At 42.0% G+C, this 12,509-nt stretch overlaps 1 protein-coding gene across 1 annotated transcript in view; it reads left to right on the top strand.

Annotated features, from left to right (window-relative positions):
* Positions 1 to 12,509, top strand: part of IGFBP2 (insulin like growth factor binding protein 2) — a 37,453-nt gene that overhangs the window by 1,815 nt on the left and 23,129 nt on the right. The gene's annotated exons all lie outside the window — the stretch shown is intronic.

Genomic DNA, 12,509 nt, shown 5'->3' with positions numbered 1-12,509 from the left:
ACCTGATGTCTGTGGTAAATAAACAGGACGAGGCCAAACCGCCCTCAGGTGCAAAGTGTGAACAAGGCCGAATAATAAGAGTGCAGAGTAATGGGTAATCAGGAATGTGGGGGTGCAATCCCTATATACACCTGTATAGGGGGGCCCTGCAGCGATCTCTCTGGACGTCTCCCACATATCCACAATTATACACGGCAGAAGTGGCCAATCAGGGAGAACAAGAACTCCAACCATGGCCCCTGCAGCCTCCGGGAAGGTATTTTAGTAAAGTTGTCCCTGTCTATATGTCCTATAAGGATATATGGACGTCATAGAGGGGGGGGTCCCCACTCCAGACCCCCTTGTATTATCTAGGTCGGCCATTCATTTGGATGGTTCTACATGGTTCTACATGGATGGTTCTCCGCACCGTTTCCACAGCAAAAAGCAAATCTGCAGCCAAAATCTGCAAGATTCTGTATGGATTTGTCTTGCGGATTCCGCTGCTGATTTCTTGCAATAATCCATCATGTATCCGGTGTGACTGGACTTAGTGTATCTGCACTATCCTATCTCCTGTATATATGAGTCTAGTAGAGCTCCTGTATATGAGCCTAGTAGAGCTCCTGTATATATGAGTCTAGTAGAGCTCCTGTATATATGAGTCTAGTAGAGCTCCTGTATATATGAGTCTAGTAGAGCTCCTGTATATATGAGTCTAGTAGAGCTCCTGTATATATGAGTCTAGTAGAGCTCCTGTATATATGAGTCTAGTAGAGCTCCTGTATATGAGTCTAGTAGAGCTCCTGTATATGAGCCTAGTAGCTCTCCTGTATATATGAGTCTAGTAGAGCTCCTGTATATATGAGTCTAGTAGCGCTCCTTTATATATGAGTCTAGTAGAGCTCCTGTATATGAGTCTAGTAGAGCTCCTGTATATGAGCCTAGTAGCTCTCCTGTATATATGAGTCTAGTAGAGCTCCTGTATATGAGCCTAGTAGCTCTCCTGTATATATGAGTCTAGTAGAGCTCCTGTATATATGAGTCTAGTAGCGCTCCTTTATATATGAGTCTAGTAGAGCTCCTGTATATGAGTCTAGTAGAGCTCCTGTATATGAGCCTAGTAGCTCTCCTGTATATATGAGTCTAGTAGAGCTCCTGTATATGAGCCTAGTAGCTCTCCTGTATATATGAGTCTAGTAGAGCTCCTGTATATATGAGTCTAGTAGAGCTCCTGTATATATGAGTCTAGTAGCTCTCCTGTATATATGAGTCTAGTAGCTCTCCTGTATATATGAGTCTAGTAGCTCTCCTGTATATATGAGTCTAGTAGAGCTCCTGTATATGAGCCTAGTAGCTCTCCTGTATATATGAGTCTAGTAGAGCTCCTGTATATATGAGTCTAGTAGAGCTGTATATATGAGTCTAGTAGAGCTCCTGTATATATGAGTCTAGTAGAGCTCCTGTATATATGAGTCTAGTAGAGCTCCTGTATATATGAGTCTAGTAGAGCTCCTGTATATATGAGTCTAGTAGCGCTCCTGTATATGAGTCTAGTAGCGCTTCTGTATATGAGCCTAGTAGCGCTCCTGTATATGAGCCTAGTAGCTCTCCTGTATATATGAGTCTAGTAGAGCTCCTGTATATATGAGTCTAGTAGAGCTCCTGTATATATGAGTCTAGTAGCGCTCCTGTATATGAGTCTAGTAGCGCTTCTGTATATGAGCCTAGTAGCGCTCCTGTATATGAGCCTAGTAGCTCTCCTGTATATATGAGTCTAGTAGAGCTCCTGTATATATGAGTCTAGTAGAGCTCCTGTATATATGAGTCTAGTAGAGCTCCTGTATATGAGTCTAGTAGAGCTCCTGTATATATGAGTCTAGTAGAGCTCCTGTAAATATGAGTCTAGTAGAGCTCCTGTATATATGAGTCTAGTAGAGCTCCTGTATATATGAGTCTAGTAGCTCTCCTGTATATATGAGTCTAGTAGTGCTCCTGTATATATGAGTCTAGTAGAGCTCCTGTATATATGAATCTAGTAGAGCTCCTGTATATATGAGTCTAGTAGAGCTCCTGTATATATGAGTAGTAGAGCTCCTGTATATATGAGTCTAGTAGCTCTCCTGTATATATGAGTCTAGTAGCTCTCCTGTATATATGAGTCTAGTAGCGCTCCTGTATATATGAGTCTAGTAGCGCTCCTGTATATATGAGTCTAGTAGAGCTCCTGTATATATGAGTCTAGTAGAGCTCCTGTATATATATGAGTCTAGTAGAGCTCCTGTATATATATGAGTCTAGTAGAGCTCCTGTATATATATGAGTCTAGTAGAGCTCCTGTATATATATATATATGAGTCTAGTAGAGCTCCTGTATATATATGAGTCTAGTAGAGCTCCTGTGTGTGTGTATATATATATATATATATATATATATATATGAGTCTAGTAGCGCTCCTGTATATATGAGTCTAGTAGCGCTCCTGTATTATGAGTCTAGTAGAGCTCCTGTATATATGAGTCTAGTAGCGCTCCTGTATATATGAGTCTAGTAGCGCTCCTGTATTATGAGTCTAGTAGAGCTCCTGTATATATGAGTCTAGTAGAGCTCCTGTATATATGAGTCTAGTAGAGCTCCTGTATATATGAGTCTAGTAGAGCTCCTGTATATATGAGTCTAGTAGAGCTCCTGTATATATGAGTCTAGTAGAGCTCCTGTATATATGAGTCTAGTAGAGCTCCTGTATATATGAGTCTAGTAGAGCTCCTGTATATATATATGAATCTAGTAGAGCTCCTGTATATATGAGTCTAGTAGAGCTCCTGTATATATATATGAATCTAGTAGAGCTCCTGTATATATGAGTCTAGTAGAGCTCCTGTATATATATATGAATCTAGTAGAGCTCCTGTATATATAAGTCTAGTAGAGCTCCTGTATATATGAGTCTAGTAGCGCTCCTGTATATATGAGTCTAGTAGCTCTCCTGTATATATGAGTCTAGTAGATCTCCTGTATATATGAGTCTAGTAGAGCTCCTGTATATATGAGTCTAGTAGAGCTCCTGTATATATGAGTCTAGTAGAGCTCCTGTATATATGAGTCTAGTAGAGCTCCTGTATATATGAGTCTAGTAGAGCTCCTGTATATATGAGTCTAGTAGCTCTCCTGTATATATGAGTCTAGTAGATCTCCTGTATATGAGCCTAGTAGCTCTCCTGTATATATGAGTCTAGTAGAGCTCCTGTATATATGAGTCTAGTAGAGCTCCTGTATATATATATGAGTCTAGTAGAGCTCCTGTATATATATATGAGTCTAGTAGAGCTCCTGTATATATATATGAATCTAGTAGAGCTCCTGTATATATGAGTCTAGTAGAGCTCCTGTATATATATATGAATCTAGTAGAGCTCCTGTATATATGAGTCTAGTAGAGCTCCTGTATATATAAGTCTAGTAGAGCTCCTGTATATATGAGTCTAGTAGCGCTCCTGTATATGAGTCTAGTAGCGCTTCTGTATATGAGCCTAGTAGCGCTCCTGTATATGAGCCTAGTAGCTCTCCTGTATATATGAGTCTAGTAGAGCTCCTGTATATATGAGTCTAGTAGAGCTCCTGTATATATGAGTCTAGTAGAGCTCCTGTATATGAGTCTAGTAGAGCTCCTGTATATATGAGTCTAGTAGAGCTCCTGTAAATATGAGTCTAGTAGAGCTCCTGTATATATGAGTCTAGTAGAGCTCCTGTATATATGAGTCTAGTAGCTCTCCTGTATATATGAGTCTAGTAGTGCTCCTGTATATATGAGTCTAGTAGAGCTCCTGTATATATGAATCTAGTAGAGCTCCTGTATATATGAGTCTAGTAGAGCTCCTGTATATATGAGTAGTAGAGCTCCTGTATATATGAGTCTAGTAGCTCTCCTGTATATATGAGTCTAGTAGCTCTCCTGTATATATGAGTCTAGTAGCGCTCCTGTATATATGAGTCTAGTAGCGCTCCTGTATATATGAGTCTAGTAGAGCTCCTGTATATATGAGTCTAGTAGAGCTCCTGTATATATATGAGTCTAGTAGAGCTCCTGTATATATATGAGTCTAGTAGAGCTCCTGTATATATATGAGTCTAGTAGAGCTCCTGTATATATATATATATGAGTCTAGTAGAGCTCCTGTATATATATGAGTCTAGTAGAGCTCCTGTGTGTGTGTATATATATATATATATATATATATATATATGAGTCTAGTAGCGCTCCTGTATATATGAGTCTAGTAGCGCTCCTGTATTATGAGTCTAGTAGAGCTCCTGTATATATGAGTCTAGTAGCGCTCCTGTATATATGAGTCTAGTAGCGCTCCTGTATTATGAGTCTAGTAGAGCTCCTGTATATATGAGTCTAGTAGAGCTCCTGTATATATGAGTCTAGTAGAGCTCCTGTATATATGAGTCTAGTAGAGCTCCTGTATATATGAGTCTAGTAGAGCTCCTGTATATATGAGTCTAGTAGAGCTCCTGTATATATGAGTCTAGTAGAGCTCCTGTATATATGAGTCTAGTAGAGCTCCTGTATATATATATGAATCTAGTAGAGCTCCTGTATATATGAGTCTAGTAGAGCTCCTGTATATATATATGAATCTAGTAGAGCTCCTGTATATATGAGTCTAGTAGAGCTCCTGTATATATAAGTCTAGTAGAGCTCCTGTATATATGAGTCTAGTAGCGCTCCTGTATATATGAGTCTAGTAGCTCTCCTGTATATATGAGTCTAGTAGATCTCCTGTATATATGAGTCTAGTAGAGCTCCTGTATATATGAGTCTAGTAGAGCTCCTGTATATATGAGTCTAGTAGAGCTCCTGTATATATGAGTCTAGTAGAGCTCCTGTATATATGAGTCTAGTAGAGCTCCTGTATATATGAGTCTAGTAGCTCTCCTGTATATATGAGTCTAGTAGATCTCCTGTATATGAGCCTAGTAGCTCTCCTGTATATATGAGTCTAGTAGAGCTCCTGTATATATGAGTCTAGTAGAGCTCCTGTATATATATATGAGTCTAGTAGAGCTCCTGTATATATATATGAGTCTAGTAGAGCTCCTGTATATATATATGAATCTAGTAGAGCTCCTGTATATATGAGTCTAGTAGAGCTCCTGTATATATATATGAATCTAGTAGAGCTCCTGTATATATGAGTCTAGTAGAGCTCCTGTATATATAAGTCTAGTAGAGCTCCTGTATATATGAGTCTAGTAGCGCTCCTGTATATATGAGTCTAGTAGCTCTCCTGTATATATGAGTCTAGTAGATCTCCTGTATATATGAGTCTAGTAGAGCTCCTGTATATATGAGTCTAGTAGAGCTCCTGTATATATGAGTCTAGTAGAGCTCCTGTATATATGAGTCTAGTAGAGCTCCTGTATATATGAGTCTAGTAGCTCTCCTGTATATATGAGTCTAGTAGATCTCCTGTATATATGAGTCTAGTAGAGCTCCTGTATATATGAGTCTAGTAGAGCTCCTGTATATATATGAGTCTAGTAGAGCTCCTGTATATATATGAGTCTAGTAGAGCTCCTGTATATATATGAGTCTAGTAGAGCTCCTGTGTGTGTATATATATATATATATATATATATATATATATATATGAGTCTAGTAGCGCTCCTGTATACATGAGTCTAGTAGCGCTCCTGTATTATGAATCTAGTAGCGCTCCTGTATATATGAGTCTAGTAGAGCTCCTGTATATATGAGTCTAGTAGAGCTCCTGTATATATGAGTCTAGTAGAGCTCCTGTATATATGAGTCTAGTAGAGCTCCTGTATATATGAGTCTAGTAGAGCTCCTGTATATATGAGTCTAGTAGAGCTCCTGTATATATGAGTCTAGTAGAGCTCCTGTATATGAGTCTAGTAGAGCTCCTGTATATGAGCCTAGTAGCTCTCCTGTATATATGAGTCTAGTAGAGCTCCTGTATATATGAGTCTAGTAGCGCTCCTGTATTATGAGTCTAGTAGAGCTCCTGTATATATGAGTCTAGTAGCTCTCCTGTATATATGAGTCTAGTAGCACTCCTGTATATGAGTCTAGTAGAGCTCCTGTATATATGAGTCTAGTAGTGCTCCTGTATATATGAGTCTAGTAGTGCTCCTGTATATATGAGTCTAGTAGAGCTCCTGTATATATGAGTCTAGTAGAGCTCCTGTATATATGAGTCTAGTAGAGCTCCTGTATATATGAGTCTAGTAGAGCTCCTGTATATATGAGTCTAGTAGTGCTCCTGTATATATGAGTCTAGTAGAGCTCCTGTATTTATGAGTCTAGTAGAGCTCCTGTATATATGAGTCTAGTAGAGCTCCTGTATATATGAGTCTAGTAGCGCTCCTGTATTATGAGTCTAGTAGCTCTCCTGTATATATGAGTCTAGTAGCACTCCTGTATATGAGTCTAGTAGAGCTCCTGTATATGAGTCTAGTAGAGCTCCTGTATATATGAGTCTAGTAGAGCTCCTGTATATATGAGTCTAGTAGAGCTCCTGTATATATAAGTCTAGTAGAGCTCCTGTATATATGAGTCTAGTAGAGCTCCTGTATATATGAGTCTAGTAGCGCTCCTGTATATATGAGTCTAGTAGCGCTCCTGTATATATGAGTATATATGAGTCTAGAGTAGGAGCCCCATAGACCTCTTACAGCAGTGCTATTATCGATTATCGGGGGGGGGGGGGGGGGCAGTGCAGGGGTCTTCCGGGGGGTCATGGTAACTGTTTAATAAGCTTATCTCTCTGCTATACAAGACAGAATAAATATTAATGGAGACTTGTTGCATAGAACAGGTTACATAACAGACAGTAGAAAGGTCCAAAACCTGGAAGTGACCGCATCATATCCTCGGGGATCAGAATACAGATATATCCGGGGGGGGGGGGGGGGGGGGTATATATAATCTGGGATATTTCTCTGCCGATCATGTAATCTGGGCAGTGTACGGTCCCCCTCTGTGGTGCTGCAGCACAGTCCTAGTCCCGGTTTCCTTTGTTTTGCGCTGTCTGGCTTTCTTTATAGTGTCTGGAGCAGCTGGAGGTGATTTATAAGGTGTCTGTGGCGGGTGACTCTCTATAAAGGCCCTGGATGGTGCCCGCTGCTCAGATACAGACTTACATTTATACTAAGATTCTTTGTTCTCTTTTATTCAATGTTGAAGACTTTTTCTTGGTCGGGGATTTAACTTGAAGTTTATGAATATAAGTCGTGTGATTCTTTTATTGGTGATCGTAGCGAAACGTTCCCGTGGACAGATACAGGTATATAAGTGATGCATCGTGCGGTATAACGGGGGAAGGGAGGGATGCAGAGACACGGACAAGAAAAAGTTCTGGTGCCCGTCTCATAGTAGGGGTCTGACGAGGGGGGGAGGGGAACGTTGGATGAACGCAGTTCAGATATTAGAAAGAAGAACGAGATTGGAAGATAAAGCCTCCTGTGGCCTGAAGCTGCTGATGGAGCAGATCTGTGATGACCAAGACAAAGGGTGGCAAAATACTCTGCAGTGCCCATTTCTTGCTGTCCATTGTGAGGTGTCCCAGTTACTGGTGACCTGTGGTTTTGAAAACAAATCCTGGGTTTTCCATTGGTTTGACCTGCAGTTTTTGGTATCCGGTGGTTGAATGCCCCAGTCCCCCATGTCCTGTGGTTTAGAGGTCAAGTCCCCGGTGTCCTGTGGTTTAGAGGTCAAGTCCCCGGTGTCCTGTGGTTTAGAGGTCAAGTCCCCGGTGTCCTGTGGTTTAGAGGTCAAGTCCCCCGTGTCCTGTGGTTTAGAGCTCAAGTCCCCGGTGTCCTCTGGTTTAGAGCTCAAGTCCCTGGTGTCCAGTAGTTAAAGCACCAGTTTTTTTTGGTATTCACGGGTTTAGTGCCTTATTCCCTGATATCCAGTGGTTATTGGCCCCATTACTGGTATCCAATGAATTAGCACAATTGTCCCTGGTGTCCTGTGGTTTAGTACCTCCGTTATTAGTATTTATAGGTTTACTGTCCAGTTATTGTTTTCCAGTGTTTCTAGTTCCCCAGTCCCTGGTGTCCAGTGGTCACTCCTTTTGATCAAATGGTGAGGGATTATGCAGTGTGTCCCTAAGCTGCTGCCTTCCCTGCCTCACCCCCTACCCTCCATATGTAAATGCTGTATATTACCATAGTTGTAATAATGTTTTACAATGAAGCAATGGTGTGTGGCATTGTGAAAGGAGGAGTAAGCAAAGAAGAGGTAGAACTGAACTTTGTGGAGAATAGTCGGTTGAGAAATTAATGGTGTGTGTACCTCTGTCACGGGAAAATAATTTCTAAATATATGAGAATCTGGATAAGTTCATGTTGCACCAGGTGGTTGGTTGATTTCTGTTTTGCTTCTTTTATTTTCTATACCTGCTTTCTCTGACATGCTGCTTGTGCAGCTGCAGGTTCAGAGCTCGGTGGGTGTTCTCTCTCTCTCTCCATAAATAACACATGTCTGCAGGATCAGACTACACATGTTTTTTTTTGTAGTCTGTAATAGGGTTGTCACGATACCAGAATTTGGAGTTTTATACCGATACTTTGTGTAGTAGATTCTCGATACCAAAACGATACTTTGTTCTTCCATTTTCTGATGTGAGGCGCGAGGTGTGATGAATTTTGAATGTTCCTCACATTAATAGTAATAAACCCCATCATGTTTCTCAGTCATAATGGACAACATTGGGTTAATGTGTGAGGTATATGATGGGGTTAATTACTATTAATTTGAGGCACATGGAGGTTAAATTCATCGCACCTCGTACCTCACATTAATCAGTGAAAGAGAGAAGTATTTATTTTATTTTTTACAGCGTAAACATCATAAAGGACACAAAAAATTTGTTGTGCAGGTTATTACCGAATGTGTGTATATTTTATGTATTGAGACTTATTTGAATGTTTATTGTAAAAAATGTGTATGTATATATTTTTTTTATTTAATATGACTTTATATTTTTTCCTTTTTGTATTTTTAAAATGTAATGTGCTGGTATATATCTATATACGCATAGTACACAGGCATATATCTATATACTGAGAGTACACAGGCAGTTGTTAGGACAGACCTAACAACAGGAAATATGGTCGCACAGCCCTGGGGTCCTCCAATGGACCCTGGACTGTCTGCCCATATATGGTATGTCCCACAATCGCATCACAGGGATTCCCCCTTCTCATTTTCCTCTTGAATGCTGCGGTGGTGGTCAGCTTTGATCGCAGCACTTACGGGGAAGGTTTCTCTGATCTCCGCCGTTAGAGCGCGGCTGCGGCTGTGAGTAATTTCCCCTCTCCTGGCAACAAGTGCGCGCGGTCAGCATGAGGTGATGCGGCCAGCGCTGCACTAATGAGCGGCGCAGGCACTGAAGACAGAACATAGGGGTGTTTTGCAGCGCGCCAGCCATGTTCCGTCTTCAGTGCCGCAGATCATTAGTGCAGCGCTGGTCGCATCACATCATGTTGACGGCGCGCGCACACTTGCCAGGACTGCGGCTGTGCGGCCGCAAAACTAAGTATCGAAATACATAAAATAACTGTATCGAAACAGTATCGAAGTTTCGATGCATCTTGCATCCCTAGTCTGTAACCATGGATACACATTGGTTTGAATAACAGCTGTATACACAAAACGGTAGGCGATGTTTCATGAAGGCTGTTTTAAAGATGCTTCATTTGTTATTTTAGATGCATTGGAGCAATAAAAAAAGACCAAAATGAATCAGCCGTCACTCCGTCCTCCTCGCTGTCATTAAGCGTGCATGTTATGAATTATATATGATATTACAGACTCCCTAATTAGGTGACATGGATATCATCAGTCATCTACGGGTTCCCTGCACATATATACAGACTCATGACTGGAGGCCAAATGCATTTATACAGCTCATAAAATGGAAGGTGAATTTTATTACCTGTAATACCCTCCGGCCCAGGATTGCGTAATCGCTTATAATAGACCCGTTTTCCTGTAGAATATTGAGACTGTGATTTCTGAACGCACAGGTTATAAACGGAACTATAATATAACGATACGATATGTCATCATTGACTGTTCCTCTGCTGATTCTTTCTTCTGCCTGGCCCAGCAACCCTGGTAGACATAAAGGTCCTGCTTCCTCTCTTAAAATATGTTCTGCAGCAGCTCGGACTGAACCTCAATACACTTATCTACTTCTGCAGAACAAAATGATATACACCACAGCTGCTGAAGAACCTCATCATACCCACTTCGGCTGCTGCAGAACCTCATAATACATGCACTTCAGCTGCTGCATAACACAATCATACACATCACAGCCGCAGAACCTAAAAAAAGACAACCCTGTTGCAGCAGAACCTCATAATACACACCTCAGCCACTGCAGAACATCATACAGACCACAGCTACTGCAGAACCTTATAATATACACCTCAGCTGCTGCCGAACATCATCATACAGACGACAGCTGCTGCAGAACCTCATAATACACACCACAGCTACTGCAGAACATCATCATACAGACCACAGCTGCTGCAGAACCTCATAATACACACCTCAGCTACTGCAGAACATCATCATACAGACCACAGCTGCTGCAGAACCTCATAATACACACCTCAGCTACTGCAGAACATCATCATACAGACCACAGCTGCTGCAGAACCTCATAATACACACCTCAGCTACTGCAGAATTTTATCCTACACACCAACTGCTGCGGAACATCATAAAACATGCACATCAGTTGCTGCAGAACATTATCATCCAAACCTCAGCTGCAGAACCTCATAATACACACTCCCAGCTGCTGCAGAACCTCATAATACACACCCTAGCTGCTGCACAGCAACATAATACACACCCTAACTGCTGCAGAACAGCTTTGAAATGGAGGAGCTTCATGTCAGTGTTTTCACTACCTCTTCTGCAGCAGCTGGTGTCTGTATTATAACAGATAATGTGCCTGGTACAGTGAATTATAAGAATATTACAAGTCACCTTGACCAATATAAAATCACTTGGCCCTCGACCTTGTACTTTTAACTCCTCAGTGATCCCATATATCAGCCCTCATACCCCAATACCCCCGAGCATCTCATCTATATTCTGATTGGACATTGCAGGACATGTGATCCCGCTCCTCGTCATCCCAGATCTGTACCTGTAATTAGAGGCTCGCACAGTCCCGGGGATTATCTGATGTAAAACGTTCTGTATAATTGCTCGTCTGGTGCCAGACAAATACAGTGTAGGGTTCCTGATGAAATGTTATTGGGGCGACGCTATTTTTATGCAGCAAATTTCTAATATACTTTCTATTTCATTTTCAAGATCTCTGCTTGCTGTCCGCTAATGAGAATATTCCTATTTACATCCGGAGACTGAAAATCTGTAATGACCTAATAATTCTCACAGTTGAGGGTTTGCTACAATTGTATCCAGTCTAGACAACACTTTGTGAACTAAACAATCTGGACTCCAGGCTGACACATTTTACCTGCGCTGATAAATTGTAGCAAACTATCAGGAGAGTGGTTTGTTTGGCTGATGTGTTAATTCATAGGGTTGTCTAGACTGGATACAGCATACCTCCCAACTCTTCCGTTTCGTAAAGAGGGACAACTGAAGAGGTGCGTGTAGCAAACTTTTCTCCTGTTAAGCCACGCCTCTAACCCCGCCCATTCCCGCCCATACACACCCGGTTCAGCCCACACAGTACAATGCTCCCATAGAACCCACTACGCAGTATAATGCCCCTATAGCTGACCCCCCACATTGTAGAATACTCTGTAGTGCCTTCCACACAGTATAATGCCCCAATTGCTACCCCCACACAGTATAATGCCCCATAGCTGCCCCCATACAGTATAATACCCCCATAGCTGCAGTGAATCGCTGGCCTCCGTGGTCACGTGCCGTACATGGCAGCATCACCGCTGAGGGCAACGATTGGCTGCAGCAGCACGTGACCAAATAAGGTTCTGAAACATCATATATAAATGAAAGGGGTTTTCCCACAAACAAGTGTATCCCTAATCCACAGGATAAGGGGTTAAATGTGTGATCGCTGGGCTCCAGCCACTGGAGACCCTAGCGATGAGGAGAACGGGGGGACCAAAATGTGCTACATAAGAATGGACCGCTGGTGCTCATGCTCGGCCAGCGCTCCATTAATGGTCGCGAGCATGCGCACTAGCGCTCTATTCTTATGGAGAACTTGGGGGGGCTTTTAGTTCCCCCGTTCTCCTCATCGCTGGGAGTCCCAGTGGTCAGACCCCCAGCGAGCACACATGTATCCCCTATCCTGTGAGCTGCCTGCAGTGAGTAAGGTCAACGTAAGCAAATTCAAATTGCTTTACATTGACCTTACGGAGGGGAGGGGGCGTGGCTGGCCACAGGGAGACGGAGTCTGTGACTCAACGGGGCATAGCGGGACATTTTTCAGACCTCCTGGGACGACGGGACAGAGGTTAAAAACCGGGACTGTCCTAC

This window comes from Rhinoderma darwinii, chromosome 6, assembly GCF_050947455.1.
Source record: "Rhinoderma darwinii isolate aRhiDar2 chromosome 6, aRhiDar2.hap1, whole genome shotgun sequence".
NCBI classification, from domain to species: Eukaryota; Metazoa; Chordata; class Amphibia; order Anura; family Rhinodermatidae; genus Rhinoderma; species Rhinoderma darwinii.
Note: the sequence above shows the minus strand (reverse complement) of the source record. Positions and strands in the feature narration are given on the sequence as shown.